Source organism: Haliotis rufescens, unplaced genomic scaffold (genome assembly GCF_023055435.1).
Source record: "Haliotis rufescens isolate VD_foot unplaced genomic scaffold, xgHalRufe1.0.p SCAF_16, whole genome shotgun sequence".
NCBI lineage: Eukaryota > Metazoa > Mollusca > Gastropoda > Lepetellida > Haliotidae > Haliotis > Haliotis rufescens.
The window spans coordinates 10,674,070-10,695,102 of NW_025963846.1; the positions used below are offsets into that span (position 1 = coordinate 10,674,070).

The 21,033-nt window shown below is 39.9% G+C and overlaps 1 long non-coding RNA gene across 1 annotated transcript; it reads left to right on the forward strand.

Moving 5' to 3' along the window:
* Nucleotides 1-12,960: 12,960 nt before the first annotated feature.
* Nucleotides 12,961-15,928, forward strand: LOC124136995. Its single transcript, XR_006861465.2, has 3 exons — nt 12,961-13,202; nt 15,566-15,696; nt 15,836-15,928. It is a non-coding gene; the product is annotated as an uncharacterized LOC124136995 (long non-coding RNA).
* Nucleotides 15,929-21,033: the final 5,105 nt, after the last annotated feature.

Sequence of the window (21,033 nt, forward strand, 5' to 3'; positions counted from 1 at the left end):
GATGTCAGACTACACAAAAAGAACACTCAAAAATAGTGGTGTAAAACTGTATCAGGACTAAAATGTCCACCGGAAACATAATACCATGCGGATCTCTTCGCTATAAGGCTAGTAACATTAGATATCTTTCCCACATACAATACATAACATTCAACAATTTCCTGTTAGAGAAATGTATTTGCTTTTCAACAAATGAATAGTCCGACAGTAAAGTACACTATAATCTCATTCATGCGTAGCTTAAGTACTGGAATGTGTGCAGTCGAACGTACAAGAAACTTATTCCGAACATGCTTTTACATGCTTGTACTAACCATCTACAATAGTTTGAGATACTTTATTAAATATCTGACGGTAATCTTGCTCATCATATTTAATCAAGATGAAACAATCATTAGAAAACCTAAATGAAATTGACTGTGGAGAATGTTTGGTTTGTAAATAGAAATATCCTCACTTGTTCAGGGACACCCCAAACAGAGAAACAGTTCAAGTAGCGAGTCAACAATGAGCCTGGCCAAACGATCCCGTTAGTCGCCTCGCACGACAAGCAGGGTTGCTGAAGACCAATTATAACCTTCTTATCTTCACGACTGGCAGACGCTTTAACCACTAAGCCACCCCACTGTTCAAGTAAATAATATCGTTTACAAGCATAATGTAGATAATAGCACTGAAGGCTACACCAAGCACCACGCACATTTACTGCCTGTGATCATGCGTGTTCGTTTCATTAAAATGAGAATTAGATTCTAAAGTCCCGGGCAAAAACACCACTGACAATATGTTGGACAGTCTCATTAAATTCATTGCATAATCAAACATTGACGGCTTTGTGAGGAAAGTGACTGGTCCTCAGCAGCAAACATAAAGCCTTCTGTTTCATTTTTCAGACCAGCAAACTTCATCCAACCGAAGGATTCTGCCGGATCTCGAAAGACTGCACATAAACTCCATAAACTGGGCTGAGATTATGAGATTATGTCCAACATCCTTGGCTCGTCAAAGAAAACTGTGAAATGCCTTTTTATCTTGACATGCTTCACAAGAAGATCATCAGACAAAAAATGTGTGCGACAGTGCACAATATAAATCTAATATGAAGAACCTCCACGTTAATCAAACCACACCCTCCCATTATAATTGGTAAATATAAGCTTGAGGGAAGTGCGAGGGTGGTGGGATCTATTGTCTGACATGATTCTTCGTATAGGGGTGTCAATAGCGTGCTTTTCTTGTTTCGTCCAATTAGCAACACCAAAGGAATACGAAAGCATACCCTGTGTTCACCAAGCTAGTTTACATTCCATGAAATATTCAACCAAATAGATTTCAGTATTTGTATGAATGGCACGGAACAGTTTTGTTTCATATTAAAACCGACCGCCTCCGCGGTCTAGTGGTAGAACGTCTGCCCGGAGAACGGAGGGTCCGGGTATCGATACTCGACAGCGTCATACCAAAAGACGTTAAAAAATGGGACTTGTTGTTAACCTGCCTGGTGTCCATACAAGGCCCTGAAACAAGTCCTGGTCGGCTCTGTGTCCGGATTCTGTGTCTGAATGGCGTATTCATGTGAGGCATGGTATCTCAGTGGGCTAGCAAAAATCGGCATTTTTCCGGACTAGTAAAAGCAACCACACACTCACTTGTGCTTGCACGTTGCTACATAAGCGCAATAATCTTGAACGCGACGTTAAACCCCATTTCACCTCACCTCACTAAAATTACAACCATATAACAATAAAAGTGTCACTTTCCACTGTCCTGAGATTTTACAGTTCCTACTCATGAGTGAGTGAATAGATTTATATCATGATATGATAGTCCGGTTATAAAGTGCATAGCTACATGGCTACCTGGGTAGTATATAATAAAAAACACTTAAGAGACAGAAGGTTCACAGTCACATCTCATCCTACCGGGTACCCATTCACTGCTGGGCGGAGCAGAGGGGCACATCGAACATAGGAGACACCACAAGTGCTATATTCGTTGTTGGTCAGCAACGAAGCATTAGAAACTCTACGAGGCCATAATGCCGAATACGATCATCCATCCGAGGACGCTCTGCGAGCAGCGTTTTTTAACTTCGCCTGATTTGTGACCTCTGCGTTGTGCACAGGACCATCTGCTACTACATAAATCATGGCAGCTTATTGTGAAACGATACGGGTCTTAAACGTTTAAATATAGGTCTCTTTACATACGTGTAAACCTTAAGATTCCAGACAAATACATTTTACACAACTTAGTTGCCTTATGAGCTCAAAGATTAATCCATTTGCTTAATTCTACTGGGGTGTGACGCATACACCAGCTGTGACCGGGAATCTAATCCAAAATATCAACACCAGCGAATAACCTCGATTATCTGCCGAAACTGATTAAATTAGGCGTATAGCTCAAGACAGTGATCTCAGAAAATCTGCGATGACGCCGGGATCGAACCATTGAAAAAACTGCTAATTCTTTTCCTTATTCATTCTCCGATAATTGTAATCATGACTTATGACCGAAAAGAGCAGTAAAGAAATATAAAATCAGTGATACCAATGTAAGTAGCCGAATTTTTAAACTTGAAAAAATTAAGATCAATGTGTTGTCGTTGCTTACTTTGCATGCAAGTGTGACATTTCGAAAGCGAGGTCCGCATATTTGCCTTGTTTTTCCTCCATCTCGTCATTGATGTAAGTGTCAAAAGGGGCAGAAAATTCAATGATAAAAATGATTCCATTGGATTTATAAAAAAGGACAAAATCATGCTTGTTGGATACGTCTATATGGGCTTATTCCAAAGAATTTTGTATTAATCATTTTCCATGACGCCCTATACATATTCAGAGTCGTATCATGGATGGACCTCTGTGTCAAAATCACAAGCATGGCGAAGACAGTAATGAAACCATGACACCATCATGTCGCTTAAGATACTGTGTTTGTGCCAAAGCTGGGCATCCACTAACAATGTGTTGGACAGTCTCATAAAACCCTTTGCATAATCTACTTTTCATACTTACATTTGATGCAAAATCACACATTGACGGTTTCGAGTGGGAAGTAACTGGTCCTGAGAAGCAAACAGAAAGTCTTCTGTTTCACTTTTCTGGCCAGCCGACTTCATCCACGCGAAGGACCCCACAGGGTTGCTGATCCTCTCAACACACTGCACATAAACTCGATGCAGTGGTCGTTCAGATATCGATAGCATGTCTTTGAAAAACTGAGTCTGGGCCGATTTGATATGGCACTTCGCTTGGTTGACACTCATTTCAGTATTATTAAGTGACATAACATTTTGAAAAGTTATGTTTATCACACCAAGATTGATTTTAAATTTTCTAAACTCAAAGTAACCTTAATATAACTGTATGTCCTGCCCAACAGTGGCACCTGTGGTGTATGCATATCGAAGGCCTTTAAATAAGTGGCCCTGCACATATTTTCACGAAAAATGATTTCTCTGGCGTAGTTTGTAAAATATCGATATTCTCATTTCTCAGCGTTCTATACAGTCATCACAAGACCTTGGTATTCCAGGTTATCCCCAAACTTCCCTCATAATAAGTGTCCCGTCTGTGTAAGTGTACCTTGACAATACTAGCGGGACACCTTGTGTTTAAACCATGACATATGATCAATGAAATCAAGGCACGCAGGGATATAATACATTCACACAAAACCAACATCCCACAACTGCAATATTTATCTTATAATAGTGATGTGTAGAGAGTCATTAAGTTCCAGAAATAAAGTTATCTTATTTAAAAGTTAATGTCTATTAAATAATAATATCCCAACGTAGACGTGAAAAATCCTTTCTTTGAGGGACTAACCAAATGTGCAAAGGTCTGAACAAATTGTTGGAATTTCTGCAATCAGTTTACTTGCCACTGCTACTTAGACGGCATATTTCTGACCACTCCCTGTCACCTCCTTCTTGCTATCCCTCCTCTCCCCAATTTGGCACTAAGACTGTTGTTTTCATGTGCTTTCTAGCCCTTTGTATAAAACTGATGCAATTTCAAATGTTAGTGACTTTCCACTTCCAGTTCGTGAAACAAAATAGCACATCTTTTCCTTTGAAGTACAACACAATAATTCTTTTCTGATTCGTACGGATCTGCTTACTATCACACCTGAAAAGTGCAGACAGAATTGCCTTTTATACCTCACGTAGATTCCATTGCAAATATATCTGTGAATGTTTGAAGCAGGGACTCCTCCGTCTTCATAAAGCATCAAGTCAGTGTATTGTGTAATTGGGAGCTCCCACAGCTGGCATTAGTTAAGCCAGAGGATCTCCCACATCAGGTCAGACCCTTGAGCTGAGGTAATCTAGACTTGCCAAATCATTCTAGACTAGAGTTGGACTCCTTTTCAACTTTTTCCTCCAGTGTTTGGTAGACAGACTATGTGGTTTTGTGAACAATATAAACCTAGGGCTGAAGATAGTATGCACTCATGTTTGATAGTGACTTAAGATTAACATCAAGAAATAGTTATGTGATGACGATATATTTGACAAGGGCATCATAGTTGAATATTTAACCTTACGTTTGCAGTATTTCACCCTAGTAACGTTTTGATAACGTGTGTAATATTTTGGTCAAGTTCAATTTTCAAGTGCATACATCCTTTTGCCCGGCAATCAAATTCCCATTTTAATGAAACGGAAACGCATTATCATATGTAATGGCAATCTCTCTCGTGCTCGTTGGTTTCACCGAAGTGGTAAACGTCTGAGACCTGCATGAATTCGGGCTTTCCTTCCACATTAAGCTGAAACGCCGTGATATAACGTGAATACTGTTTAAAGCGGCGTAAACCCCAACTCACTCACTCACACTCTCTCTTTCTCCCTCTCTCTTTCACAAACACGCGCGCGCGCGCATAAAAGTGCAATTATCTTGAGAGCGACGTTAAACCCCACTCACTCACTCACACTCTCTCTTTCTCCCTCTCTCTTTCACAAACACACACACACACACGCGCGCGCGCGCGCATGAAAGTGCAATTATCTTGAAAGCGACGTTAAACCCCACCATCTTCATCAGTTACATTCACACGCAAATGTAACGTGTCTGCTTTCACGTCACATGTACATGTTATCGAACATGTGACTTCACGGTTCTTTTGGCACTCGTGAAGAGCAACCAACCCGTGGTGAGTGCTGGAAAACGCTAATAGCTCTTCCCTCGTGTGGACCCGGGGTAGAATGTGTCCTCAGCACCCCATTGCTGGTCGTATGAGGCGACTAAATTGGGCAACCTGTTCACCGTGGGTTGCGCCCCTGTGTCGGTGGAGGAGAGGGGTCTGGTAGTTGAGGGCACTGGTGAGCTGAGATCTGGTCCAAGAATTGGATACAACCTGGAAACAAATCAAATAGAGACGTAAGGTTTTCATCTTTACACTCATTTACACACCCACTTGCGCACCACTTTGCGAAAATTAAAGAAAATAGTATTTGTTTGATATAGTGAGATATAGAATACTACACTAATTTACTGTATTAATCAGGATTTCAAACTCATATTCTTCCACACAAACCCTGAAAGGTATCGGGTAAGACTACGTGTCGGCAGTATTATTCACTATGTTTATGCACCACCTGTTCAAACGCACCTGTTTCAAAGGAATTGCTAAAAAGATTAAATGATATTACCATGATGGATTGTTTTATTAATGGGCTTGCTAGATGACAAACATGAAAGCCACAAGAAAGCTTAAAATATTGCTGAATATATACTACGGACAAAAAATAAGGGAACTGATGAAATGATAATGAAGTTGTCATAACGATAAAATATTCCGAGCGTGAAGGTCATTATCTAATATGCACATTAAAAGACATTACTTTGATGGATTGTTTTATTAAAGTACTTGCTAGATGTCAGACATGAACGCCACAAGAAAGCTTAAAAAATTGATGTATATGTACTATTGACAAAAAAATAAGGCAAGTGATGAAATGACACTGAAAGCGCCATGACGATAATTGTCTGTAAAATTATTTGCGAACGTGAAGATCAGTAACTGGAGTGTCCACCAAGTCGGATGATACATGCACGACATCCTGATTACTGTTAATTAACTTGCGTATGGTTGCCGGAGGTATTGCCTGCCATTCAGCCTGAGCTCCCCCAAGATGGGCCACGTTGGCGGGTGCACTGGCGTACACTCTTCGCCCGAGAACATCGCACAGATGCTCTATCGGGGACATGTAAGGGGACCCAACGGGCCAGTCCAATGTCCGTATGCCTTCTTGTCGGAGATAATCAATGACCCCCTGGGCACGATGTGGACTGGCATTGTCATCTTGCAGTTCAACACTTCTGCCGATAATTCTAGCAAATGGAACAACGACATCACGCGAAATTTCGACTCCATGTATTGTTGGCCGGTCACATTCACAACAAGAGTTATCCACTAACGTTGCTATATCCCCCGCCTCTGTTGCAGAATGTATGACATAATTCAATCTAAACAAACCCTAACCTTTTTTAACCGAGGTGGAACTTGTCATGGAAATTGTAAAAAAAGAATGTTCAGCATGTACTTGACAGACCTGTAAAGTTCCATGAAAAAATATTGAACGGTTTCTGAGTTATGCTCCGGAAATGAAACGTGACGGACGGACGTACGTACGTAGGTACAATGTACGTACGGACGGACGGACGGAGCCCGTTTCTAAATCCCCCGCCAACTTTGTTGGGCGAGGGATAATTACTAAATCAGTCGCTTGTTATGTTTGATACTGCCACACACACGCCAACAACGTTTTCTGCCGTCTTTGAATCAGCAGCAAAAGCTTGATTCGTATGAAAACCGGGTGTAACAGTATTGCCGCGCATCCCGCCCCTGGTGTTGCCTTGCCCACCCCAATCTTTGCCGCCTATGGTAATCTGTTAGTGTCACCCATCGTCACGATATGGTTGAAATATTGCCGATGTGACGTTCAACTTTAACTCACCCACTCACTGTTAGGGTCACATCCTTAACACCTTAACAACAGCCACATTCAAATCCTTAGTTCCCTTATACGTTGTCGGTAGTATAATAGTTCTCAAATGTTACCAAAGTTTGAAAGTCAAACTATCGAATGTTTGTTCAAGAATATCGATCGAGGAATCACTTCTTTGCTCACTGTACAATGGATTGATACCTGTCTAAATAATATGTATCTTGTTGGAATGTAGAACCATAGCATTAGTAGCATCGTTTACATTTACGTTTACATAATGACAGAAAGCCAAACATTTTCCTTTTTACACTGGTTTCCCAAATGTAACCAAAGCTTGAAAATAACGATAATCATAATTATACACCTTTGCGATTATTTAAAAAAAAGAATTGAAAAATATTCCACCTCGGAAGGTCACAGAGGTTTCTCCGGAGCACGAAAAGGCGTTCATTGACATTTAAATGATTCTAAAATCTAAATCCACGTATATGAAAATGAAAATAATCCTATTTTGGACAGTGTCATAATTGCCTGTGTAGTTTTCGATCATATCAGTAATATTGTAATTTTAAGACGATTGAGGACACTCTCTCGTAGAAGCATTAACATTTCTTCTTCTCATCTGATATCATTCAATAATGGTCAAGTAACCAACTCCCTCCCACCTTAACTACGAATAAATGAAACCATTGAAACTGTTTTATTTGTTTCATGTTTAGATCTATGCATAAAGATTCAGAGTTATACAAACTCTCCACAAGACAAGACAAGAGGGATGACCTCAAATTTTCAATGGTCAAGTATCCCTTTATTCTTTGGTTTCCACGTTTTGAGATACAATCGAGCATGCTCTTCTACCAAGATTTCTAAGTGTATCATGCGTTTGTTGGGTAACAATAATTTAGATCATTGAATTTACTGTCCATTTTGACAGTTATGTGAATGACAAGATTCAAGAAAAACAAGGCAAATATGCGGACCTCGCTCTCGAAATGTCACGCTTGCATACCAGGTACGCAACGACAACACATTGATCTTATTTTTTTCCAGTTTAAAAACTCGGCTACATACATAGGCACAACTGATTATCATATTACTTTTCTTATATTTCCTCAATTTCGGTCATAAGTATTAATTAGAGTTATTGGAGAATGATTTATGAAAAGAATTAGCAGATATTTCAAGGGTTCGATCCGGGTGTCATCGTGCAGGGATAACTGTCTTGCCTTTTACGCCCAATTTAATCAGTTTCGGCAGATAATCGAATTTATTCTTTGGTGTTGAATTTTTGGATTAGATTCCCGGTCCACAGCTGGAATATGCGTCACATCCCAATAACATTAAGCAAATGGCATAATCTAATAAGACAACTAAGTTGTTTAAAATGTATTTGCCTAGAACCTAAAGGTTTAAACGTATATACAAAAAAAGAGACCTATATTAAAACAGTTAAGACCCGCATAATTTCACAATAAGCTCCATGATTTATGTAGTAGCAGGTGGTCCTGTGGACAGCGCAGAAGTCACAAATCAGGCGAAGTTAAAAAAAACAGCTGGTCGCGGAAAGTGCTTGGATGGGTAATTGTGTTCGGCATCTTTCTTAATGCTTCCCCACAGTGAAGCAAATGCAGCACATGTGATGTCTCCTTTGTTCGAAGTATGCCTCTGCTCCACCCAAAGGTGACTGGGTAATACCCGGTAGGATGAGGTTGTAATGTTACTGTGAACCTTCTATCTCACAAACAGTTTTTATTATAAACTACCCATGCAGCCGAGAATGAAAAATCGAGTGCACACTAATCCAGTGATCGGGGTAATTTTAATGCAGCGCTTCGAACATTCATTGTAGGTATGCGCTCTATAATCGGACTATCATATCATAATACGTATAAACACTATTCACTCACTCATGATCAGGAAAAGGGTGGAGCTTATTCAACAAATGCATATATTTCAGTGTTTATTTTTTCCATGCTAATGATGTCGTAGGAATTGTAAAATCTCACGATAATGGAAAGTGACAGTTTTATTGTGAAATGGTTGAGATATGAGTGAGGTGAAGTAAAATGTGGTTTAACGTCGCGTTCAAGATTATTGCTCTTATGTAGCGACGTGCATGCACGTTTGTGTGTGTGGTTGCTTGTACTAGTCCGGACGAATGCCGATTTAATAGTGCTAGCCCACTGAGATCCATGCCTCACTTCCACATGAATACCCTACTCAGACACAGTATACGGACTCCGAGCCGACCAGTCCTTATTTTAGGTCCTTAATGCGGAGCGCCAGGCATGTTAACAACAAGTACCATCTTTTAACGTCTTAACGCAGCTCTGTTTGAGTTGACCCTGAGCAAGTAAGGATATTTCTATTTAGAACCCAAACATTCTCAACAGCCAATTTCATCTTGATTAAATATGGTAAGCAAGATTACCGTCAGATATTGAATAAAGTATCTGAAACTATTGTAGCTGCTTTGTACAAGCATGTAAAAGCATGTTCGGCATAAGTTTCTTGTACGTTCCACTGCACACATGCCAGTACTTAAGCTACGCACGAATGAGATTATAGCGTACCTTACTTATTTTTCATTTGTTGAAAAGCAAATACATTTCTTTAATGGGTAATTGTTGAATGTTACGAATTGTATGTGGGAAAGACATCTAATGTTACTAGATTGGTTAGTGTGACTTCGCATTGCGATCAAGTCTCCGTGCCATCGTACTGCTGTAGTCATGCGCATTGTCATGTTTCCGGTTGACATTTTCTTCCTGATACAGTTTTACTCAACTGTTGGAGTGTTCTTATTGTGTAGTCTGACACATCGAGACTATTTTGTTGCACTGACAGGTGTTTCTTCTTTTGTATCTTATATTCATCTTATTCAAATGAGTTAGTTCGGAAACTGCACCTTGAACACTGTTTCGTTCTGTTTATGAAGACGTTTGAAACACTGATTCGTTTTAGTTCACCTTTTCAAGCTGATGAGCTAGTTTTCATATAAGTTACATGGGTACATTGTGTGAAGTCCTTTTCTGTGTCCTTGATATCGATGGAATATAGATAAACGAGGAGTAAAGCTCGCTCACACACTCACTCACTCTGCTGTCTCTTCCTGTCCATTGTCAAGGCGATATATTTGTATGTTACAAAGATCTCAATGTTATACGATGCTTCTGCCTTTATGTATGAATCTGTCTGACAATAAATACAAAGCATTTACTTCACTGCCAAATGTTATTTGAGTTTATAAATTTAACGATTAATGTTGACACATTCACCTTCAATATATTATGTCGTGGTGTGCATATAAGACGTCAATACAGATAATAACAAGTGCAAAAGTGAGCGTGGCTCACTAATACCCCCGACCCACCTAGTGTGTCAGTAGTTACAAATTAAAAAGCTAGGATAGGGTTAATTTAGGGTTTGAAAAATTAAAAAAAATTTGGAAAATTAATAAAAACAATTTGTTTCTTTTGACTGCACCCCTCCATATGACACAGATTATATGTACTAAGTTTGAGATGAATCCACTGAATAGTTTAAGAGAAATCGCGCGGACAAAGTTTTTCGGACGGACGGACAGACGGACGGACGGACGGAATCTTGGTATAACTATATACCCCCGACATTTTGTCGGGGTTATAACAAGTCTCCGAAATTGGGCCCCGAAAGCGATTGTAACTCTACGCCAGTCGTAAGCCTATGTTAAAGTATGAGAGTTACGTCTTAGCGCTACGATCGCTTTGTGGAACCGGGCCCAGATTCCTTTTGGCGGAAAAGGCAAAATAGCTGTAAAAATTGTAGGACTGGATCACTGAAAATGTTTCTCGCTCTTGTGAAACCGATATAAAGTCTCTGCTCTTATTGGTTTTCGGTTACTTTGTAGTGATATATATATATTTTATCTATAACTGATACACTTCTATATCACATCTGTTAATTACAACTGATACATTACTTTTTTTCATGTACTGCGAGGTACTAATATAATATACTATTGCCTGTAGTTCCTTCAGTGGAAAGATTGCTGTGTGACATATTGGACATGGCGTGAAACTCCAAATGACAATAAAACATTTTAACACTATTTCGAAATTTTAAAAAAGGCAAGGTTAAATTTTCTTGCAATGTTTGGGCGGTTGGGTAGCCTTCTGGTTAAAGCGTTCGCCCGTCACGCCGAAGACCCGTGTTCGATTCCTCCGTTTTATGCAGCATGATTAACTGTATACCAATTGATTACATTCTAACTTGGTATACACGTATTAATTTTTTTGTGCACAGATATACACATAAATAAGTAACAGCGCCTAATATCCATTGTACGATTCTGACTACATCTGAAAGCATGTGTTTATGAATCAATATCAAATAGTAATGATACCTGGTGTTAGCGATTAGGTGAGCGTATCCTGATTCCTGTCACAAATACATTCAAGGGCAATTTCGCCTGAAAATACACGGGAACATTAAATTACCAAATTGAAGTCCAACTAGGGAATTGCATCAGACATCAAATTTGTCACTGATGCGTACAATTAAATCCTCCACATGTCAACCATAAACATTTTCAAAACTTTACTGAGGTCACCCTGATCAAAAAGCTTTTGCGCAAGAGTCATTTAGCGATCTTTGAAATCTTCATAGAAAGAGCATGCTCCATTGTACCTCAAAAGTTACTGTTGTTTAACGTAAACGCCAAAGGCTGGAGCTGCTGGAATATTGCTCGAAAATAAAGTGAAGGTGACTTGTAATACAGTCCTGTGGAGAGTCTAGTGCCACTGTGAATATTTATACATAGATCTAAATATGAAACAGATAAGGCGCTTTCATTGGTCTTATGTATTTCTAGTTCTGGTAGGTAAAACCGTGGAAGGGAATTAGCTATTTGGCCGTTATTAAACACTATCAGAGCATCGATATACCTGAAGCGTTAGTTAAACATTTGGCCAAATTGCCTTGTTTTGATTTTGCAATCCGAGCAGAAATTTGCATTGGTGTGCATAAAGAAAAAGTCTAGCAAGAGGGGGAGCACAATTTGTTCCCATGGGGATGACTACTTTTTCTTAAAATGCCTGATCACCAAATTCTACAGAGATATCAATGAGAATGTCCAGCATTTCACATATTGCTTTCTCAGGGAACTTCAACTGACATTTGCTTTTATTTTGCACAAATTCTGCATATAGAAAGTAAATACATCTTTGATCATCACTTTTAGTCAATATGAGATGTCAACGCCAGAGAATAACCAGTCACCTGATATGGTAGTAAAATGTCTGCATCCACATACTTGTAAGGGATGCTTCAGGGTGAAAACATCAGAGATGGTTGAACAACAATATGGTGATTAAATATAGCCTTTAATTGACAATGGTGGTGGTTTCATATTCTCAGAGACCCGTGAAGATCCGGGGTAGAATAGGTCTTCAGCAACCCATGCTTGTCGTAAAATCCGACCCTGCGACTAACGGGATCGGGTGGTCAGGCTCGCTGACTTGGTTGAAGCATGTCATCGATCCTAACTTCGTGGATCGATGCTCATGATGTCAATCACTAGATTGTCTGGTCTGGCTCTATTATTTACAGACCGCCGCCATATAGCTGGAATGTTGCTGAGTGCGCCGTTAAACAACAAACAAACAATCACATTCTGAGAGGGTTTCTGTCACATCACAGTCATTTCTCCGAGGTCATTTCGTCATTGATTTCATTCCAGTTTTTGTTTCACTGAAAAACATCTGGGGGTGCTTATCTTTTTTCCAGGTGAAAATATTGACACAGAAGATGTTGAGAAGATTAATCAGAGCGGGATTACTTTGACTGTCTGGGCGTGGTTAACGTACCACCTGCAAGAACTATACTTTATACATTGATTGGGTGGTGGAAATGGCCTAGCCTATCAATGATGTTCAAACGTAAAGTCCAATGACGACCCTCCACGACCCTATCGAAAAGAGTATATAAGGCATTGATACCTCTAAAGTTTCGTCTGTTTTCCGAAAGAAGACGTTTTTTTATTCCTAGAATACTAAACAGCTATGAGATATATCCTCTTGGTTGTGGTTGTCCTTGTGGTGCTGGTAGACCAGGCCAATGGTAACTGTCCCCCATGTTCCGAAACCACATGTGTGAGGCCTAAGGGATGCAGAAGAAGAAACTTCGTAAAAGACACCTGTGGATGCTGTGATGTTTGTGGAACTAGAATCGGGTGACCTTGTTCTGCAATGACACCAAAGTAAGTCCTTCACATATGATCCATGAAACGTTATAGAATAGGTACCTTTCTGTCCTTCTGTTAGACTATATCATGAGCGTGTGTTTATGAATCTCAATCATACAATGATTCGGTGTTCGGGAGATATGAGCGTATCCTGCGCCTCCGGTTGCATCCGTCACATGCAAAGGCAAGGCAATTTACACATGAAAACAACGCGGGAATATAAGTCAAATTAGGGAATTGTACATTATTTTTGTCGCCGATGCGTCAAATTTGGAATTGTCCTCCACATGTCTGCGATAAAACTGTTTGAAAACTTTACTGAGCCTTGAATGTTGTTACCCTCATAAACAAACGCATGGTGCTCTTAGAAATCTTGGTAGAAAGAGCATGCTCAATTGTAAAACGTAGACACCGAGGTCTGGAGCTGCTGGAATATTGCTCGACATAAAGGGATACTTTACTGTTGGAAAGTTGAAGTCATCCCTCTTGTCTTGTCTTGTGGAGTGTTTCTGTCACTCTGAATCATTTTGCATAGATCTAAATATGAAACAGATGAAGCAGTTTCCTTTATTTATAGTTCAGGTGGGTAAATCAGTGGAAGGGAATTGCCTACTAGACCATTATTGAACGAAAATGTTGTGCTGCAAAGAAAACATCGCAATCTTTTTCATGTGATCGAAAACTGCACATGCACTGTCCAAAAAAGGATTATTTTTATTTTCATATGCTGTGGTTTTACGTTTAGAATATTTTTAATGTCAGGGAATGCTTTGGAGAAACTTCTGTGTACTTTCAAGGTGCAATATTTTTCAATTCCTTTTTCAAAAAATCGCAAAGGTGAATGACTATGATTATCATCCAAGCTATGGTTTCATTTGAGAAACCAGTCTAAACAGGAAAATGTTCGACGTTTTACTATTAACGTGCGTGCCAAATATGAACAATATTGCTACTAATGATATTATCATACATTCCACAAAGAAGCATTTTATTCAGACAGATAAATATTATTCAGACATTCTAGTGTTCAGGGGCTCAAAGAAGTTTCACTTTCAAACTTTAATTACATAAAACCCTGGCGTGGCAGGCCTGAAAAACGAGACTTAGACAACATCGTTTCATTACAGTAATAGCATAACGCATAAGATTCAAATTTGCTCCGGGGGCACGGGTGGCCCAGTCGTCTAAGGCGCCGCGATTCGCTGTGCAGAGTTGCGTCCCTTGGACACGCCAGAAACCTATGATTGTGGGTTCGAATCCCGGTTCGCCCCGATTATGTTTCTAGGTTTGTCAGCACCATACCCGTGCTCGTGGGTTTCACCGAAGTGGTAAACGTCTGAGACCTGCATCACGTTGGGCTTTCCTCCAACATTAAGCTGACACGCCGTGATATAACTGGAATACTGTTAAAAGCGGCGTTAAACCCAACTCACTCACTCACTCACTCAAATTTGCTCCAGTTGCCTTTAGAGAATTCGGTATAATAAGAGGAAGGCGAATTTCCACATCTACAGTTAAAAACCGACTCCATGCAACCCGCTTTAATGCAAGGCTTGCTGTGGAGGGTGTGACCCTAACAGCTCACCGCAGGCGGCAACACCAGGGACGGGATGTGCGCCAATGGCGTTATACCTTATTTACAGACGGGATGTGCGCCAATGGCGTTATACCTTATTGACAGACAAATCAAGCTTCTGCTGCTGATTCACAGATATCAGAAAACGTTGTGGGCGACGAGCAGAATTCTTGAGCATGACCGGTAAGGGAGCGGTAGTGTCATGGTGTGGGGCAGTGATTTGGTTATAGTGAATGGACATGTTGCTGGCCAACAATATATGAAGACGAAATATTGCTTCGCTGTACCATTCGCTGAAATTATCGGCAGGAACTGGAAGATGACAACGCTAGGCCACATCGCGCCCAGGTCGTCACCGATTATCTCTGACGAGAACGCGTACAGACATTGGACTGGCCCGCTAAGTTCCCTGACATGTCCCAAACCGTGCATATGTGGTATGTTCTCGGGCGGAGCGTGTACACCAGATACCCAGCACCCACCAATGTGGCCCACCTTCGGAATATGCTATGCAGAATGGTTGGCCTCAGGTTAATGAACAGTATGCCTTGAAGATGTCGTGCATATATCGTCCAACATTGTGGACACGCCAGATACTGATCATTACGCTCGAAATAATTCACAGACATTTATCGTCATTTGTTCTTCAGTATCATTTCATAAATTCCCTTATGTTTTGCTAGTATATGTACAGCAATATTTTAAGCTTTCTTGTGTCTTTCATGTCTGACATCTAGCAAGCCCTTTAATAAAACCATTAAGGTAATGTAATTTAATCTTTTTATCAATTCCTTTGAAACAGGTGCGCAAGGAACAGGTGGTGCATAAACATAGTGAATAATACCATGGCGGAGGCCAAGAGACACGTAGTCTTACCTGATACCTTCGAGGGCGTGTGTGGAAGAATAAGAGTCTGAAAACCTGATTAATACAGTAAGTTAGTGTAGCATTCTTGTTCGTCAGTTATGTTTTACTATATCAAGGTAAATACTATTCTCTTTCAATTTCGCAAATGGGTGTGCAAATGAATGTTGAGATGAGAACCTAATGTCTCTATTTGATTTATTTCCAGGTTGTTTCCATATCTTGGACCAGATCTCAGCTCACCACGTAAACAACACACTGTATTTACACTGAAATAAGATTAAAATATAACCGAATCCAACAGTCTTGAATTGTGTTTTTCTTGTGTCACCAGTGCCCGATTGACCCAAAACTCATACGAAACCTTCCCTTTTAATTCTTATTTTTCATTAGACGGAAATTATAAAGTGATATGAAGCTCTTTGAAAATTTCGAGGAAAGAGCATGCTCGATTGTGTATGCTTCACACTCCCAGCGTCTTAAGATAATGACAGAATCTTGGAAAGAGAGTCAATAAGACTAATATGTAGTATAACAGTGATTGGTCTAGAACCCGTAGTTGTCATTTTATATACTACATAGAGACCTATATATTAAACGTTTAAGACCAGTCTAACTTCAATAGAAGCTGTCGTGGTTTGTGTAGTGACAGGTGATCCTATGCACAGCGCATGCATCACAAATCAGGCGAAGTTAGAAAAACGTTGGTCGCGGAGAGTCCTTGGATGGGACCACACTGCTCCACACTGAATCACGTGTATCATACGTTGTGTCTCCTTTGTTCGAAACATGCCTCTGGGCCATCCAGCAATGAATGGGTACCCGGTCGGATGAGATGGTAATGTGACTGTTAACCCAGCAATGAATGAGTACCCGGTCGGATGAGATGGTAATGTGACTGTTAACCCAGCAATGAATGGGTACCCGGTCGGATGAGATGGTAATGTGACTGTTAACCCAGCAATGAATGGGTACCCGGTCGGATGAGATGGTAATGTGACTGTTAACCCAGCAATGAATGGGTACCTGGTAGGATGAGATGGTAATGTGACTGTTAACCCAGCAATGAATGGGTACCCGGTCGGATGAGATGGTAATGTGACTCTAAACAATCTAGCGCCCCACAGGTAGTTTGGTTATATACTGTCCAAAGGGCTGAGAATGAAAAATCGAGTGCACACTGGTTAGGGGTAATTATAATGCAGCGCTCTGAACATATTTGAGTTATGCGCTTTTTAAGCGGACTTTTATATCATATGATTTTATACTATTTACCAAGACCCTGATCAGGCAAAAAGTGGATTAAAGTGGCGCGATAGTGGTATGCTTAGGTATACTATCGTATGATGCTTCCCCATAAATCGAATGCAAAGATACAGATACATACTCCTTCTAACATGGAGATATATTAATACTGAAACGTTCAAAACGTGTCTTATGTGTACCATGTTTTAATGCTACATTTAGAAAGGTGAAGCCCGTTAAGCTATTAACAGTATCAAGCCTTACGAGGCCGTGTTCTTATAAAGTACTGGTAAGTTTATGATAATATTTTTCTGGTTCTTCTGGAAAACGCAACTCTGCAAAGAGGTTGTTTTCTTGCTGGTTTGGTTTATATAGTTTTATGTTTGAGAAAAGTAACCTACAACGCCATCGGTACTTTGGATTTAGAACCATTGTAGCTAACAAAGGACCACTGGAGTTTGAAAAGAAGTATAACGATTTCTGCACATGCAGAGATTAATTATCTCACTACACATGCGCACCATTAATCGTAAAGGACGCCTTTTTTACCAATTTTAGATGGGTCAACAGTGAGACATTGCGACATATTTTGACCATGGAAAATGTCGCGTTTTCGCATTGTCACCATTTATCAAAAGTAAAAACTATTATCAAAAGCGCGACGACGCGACAAATGATCAAAATGTGCCGCTTGGGACATTGTCGCGCTTTGGTTAAATTTGATACTGTTCGCTTTTTTTTAATGAGGGCAACATCCCCAAAATATCCCTTCCAGAGAGAAATGACACATTGGGAATGTTCAAAGCAGCGTTATAACTCACTGGCAGATAATAAATGTGAATCGTTAGGCTTCAACAACTAACTACTGTAAATCTTGAAATTAACGCGAGGTTGAATTAAATGCGAACAATGAGAGTGTTTTTGATCGCATTGTTAAACATCGCATTTATATCAACAATAAGACATTTTGGATAGCAGATATACAAACTTAGGCATACGCTGAAAACAAACAACTATGTATTCCACATCACTGTTTATTGAGCAGCATTTGTAACAAGTATATAAACAATGTCATTCAAACACTAATTACATTATATTCAGCAATCACCATACCAGATAGTTGATTACACATGCTCGTGGGTATAGATATAACGTACATATGAGACGAGTGAGTAGGTTAGTATGGTTTTAGGCCGCTCTCAGCGAGATTCATGCAAAATCACGACAGGTGACCCAGGAAATGGTATGAGGCGAAATGGGGTTTATGGTCGCAAGATGAATGCGCTTATTAGTCCAGACTAATGCTGTTTTGTTTTTCTAGCCCGTTGAGATTCCATGCCGCAGATTAACATGGACATCCCACTACGACAGTTTAATGACTCAGGCCTTGTTATCCCCTTACGAGCAGGGATACAAGTACCAAGTTAAAACGTCTTTTGGTATGACGAACCACCGACCTTCCTCTCTCCAGGCAAATGTTCTATCCCCCGACCATAGAGGCGGTCCTTAGTAAATGCTTTTTTGTTAAATGTAATATGTGTTCATTTAAGCTACGCATTAAGATGGATACTATAATTCTTGCATGAGCAAGAAGCATCTTTTTACATCGTTTAGTAGGAACAATCGAACACTCAGCAACTTGGATAGTAATGGTGACAGAGCATTCATTTTTTTATAGACATCTGTGACTTGTCATATGCAATAACAATCCAACAAAGTACAAAAGTACGACAGACAAAGGCTTATCTCTACAGTAGAAAAATCCTTTAACATATAAATCAATCCTGACAAAGGGATATAGGAAATAGTTAAAAATGTATATACTATAAAGTCATTAAAAGAAAACACGTTTTGGAACAATATTCGTTTTTGGTATTTCGAACGTTTAAACTATCCGGGGGCACGAATGGCCCAGTCGTCTTAAGCGCCGCGATTCGCTGTGCAGAGTTGCGTCCCTTTGGCACGCCAGAAACCTATGATTGTGGGTTCGCCCCGAATATGTTTCTAGGTTTGTCAGCACCATACCCGTGCTTGTGGGATTCTCCGAAGTGGTAAACGTCTGAGACCTGCATCACTTCGGGCTTTCCTCCCACATTAAGCTGACACGCCGTGATATAACTGGAATACTGTTAAAAGCGGCGTTAAACCCAACTAACGCACTCTTATCTATCCTGTTGACACAGGTCATTGGATTTTATCCTCTATCCACTATCTATTCAATTGTAACGCCTTTGGTAATTCTAAACATATTCCATCTAATTATTATGAATAGCCCAACCTGTATAAATACAAGAAACAGTCTGCATTCACTGCCAGTCTCTCAACGCATGATAAATTACCTAAATACACACAACCTAAATAATTTAAACACAGCACCAAATAAGACCTTCATACCCAAATTCCAAACACCGAAAATCGACATATCTCTCTCCACAAAACTAAATAAAGAATCCAAATACCTCCAATCCACCACACTAGCATACATCCTCGAAAAATGGCCAAATTAATGCCACATTTACACAGACGGGTGCTCTGACCCGAGCTCAAAACGCACAGGATTCGGCATCCACATCAACAAACCCCAAAAAGAAACACAATCCTATAGGCTCCCAAATAATCATTTAATTTGCACAGCCGAATTAATGGGGATAAGAACAGACCTCCACAGCGCTCAAATAAGAAGACACCAAAAAATCCTAATCCGTTCGGACCCATTAAGTGTGCTCCAGGCCATAAAAAAACAAAAACACAAAAGATAGCCCAAAACGAATACTAAAGATACTTAAAAGCGCCAACAATCTACGTAAACTAGATAAAGACAAAGAAAGAGTTTGGATCCCTTCCCACGTTGGAGTGTTTGGCAACGAACACGCCGACAAAGCAGCCAAATCAGCACTTATATTAGAAGAAGTAAGCATCAACCTACCAATATCAAAAAACGAAATTAAAAGTATCACAAAGGAGAAACCCTTTCAAAAGTGGCAAAATAACTATCAGAAATCTGACTGCAAACTAAAACACCTGCTACAAAAGCCACTCAAAAAAACAAAACATCCATCATAAATCCAAACAAATTGACAAAGTAATAACCAAACTACCAACAGGCCACACTAAGTTAAACCTCCACCTACACCAAATTAAAAAACAACAACACCAAACCGGTAAATGCACCCACTGCAACTTAAAAGAAACACATGAACAAGTAATACTATGTTGCCCACATTACCAGCAACACAGAACAACACCCCAGTCCACACTGAACTGCAACAATCAAATGACACAAGCAACGCTACTAAACCCAAAATTACTTAAAAACCTATAAAGCACGAGGCATCTATCTAATCAAAACAGGCCTACTCGGCTGCATCTAAAAACCTACAACAAACACGCTGTCAATAACCCTAAAATTCTAAACACCATAAAAACACAAACCACACAAACTCACAAAAACTCCATTTAGCCATATGGGATCTGAAACTTTGCAAGCCAAGGGGGTAGCAATGTGATCAGTGCCTTAGACTTGTGCTTCGACCAGGACTGTGGCTGAAATTTCTCTTTACTTCAACTCATACAGGTCATACAGCTTACAGGTTGATCCTTTCTAAACACATGTTATGTGTTTAATTTGATTGTGATGACCTTTCAATTCGACGTCCTCTTGAATCTGCAGCTGACGTATTTTCGGCATCTACTCTGAAATCACGGAATTCATGAAGCTGAAATAATTGATCACACCAATGACGGGTCATTGGAAGGTAGCCTCACACACACACACACACACACACACACACACACACACACACACACACACACAGAGATTATATTTATATATATATGTGTGTGTGTGTATATATAATTTCTTGAATTTGAAGTGTTCTTGTGTGTGCAAAATGTCCCTTCTTTTCAACAATCCCTTGAAATATTAAGGTAATTCGTAAACCCCTCTTTCAATTGTCGTTGTTGTCGATCCGCTGCAATTGTGCGAGATATTTGAAAGCATGTACACAAATGGCCGTCTACTCAGCTGTTTAAGTTTGTTCACATGTGCATGTACTTTGAACCCGTTAATCGGAAACTGATAATTTGATCATGGAGTTAGAACATGAAAGTGGTTCCGAAATATGTCACTTTTTTGGACGATTTTGTTCACCCAATAAATTG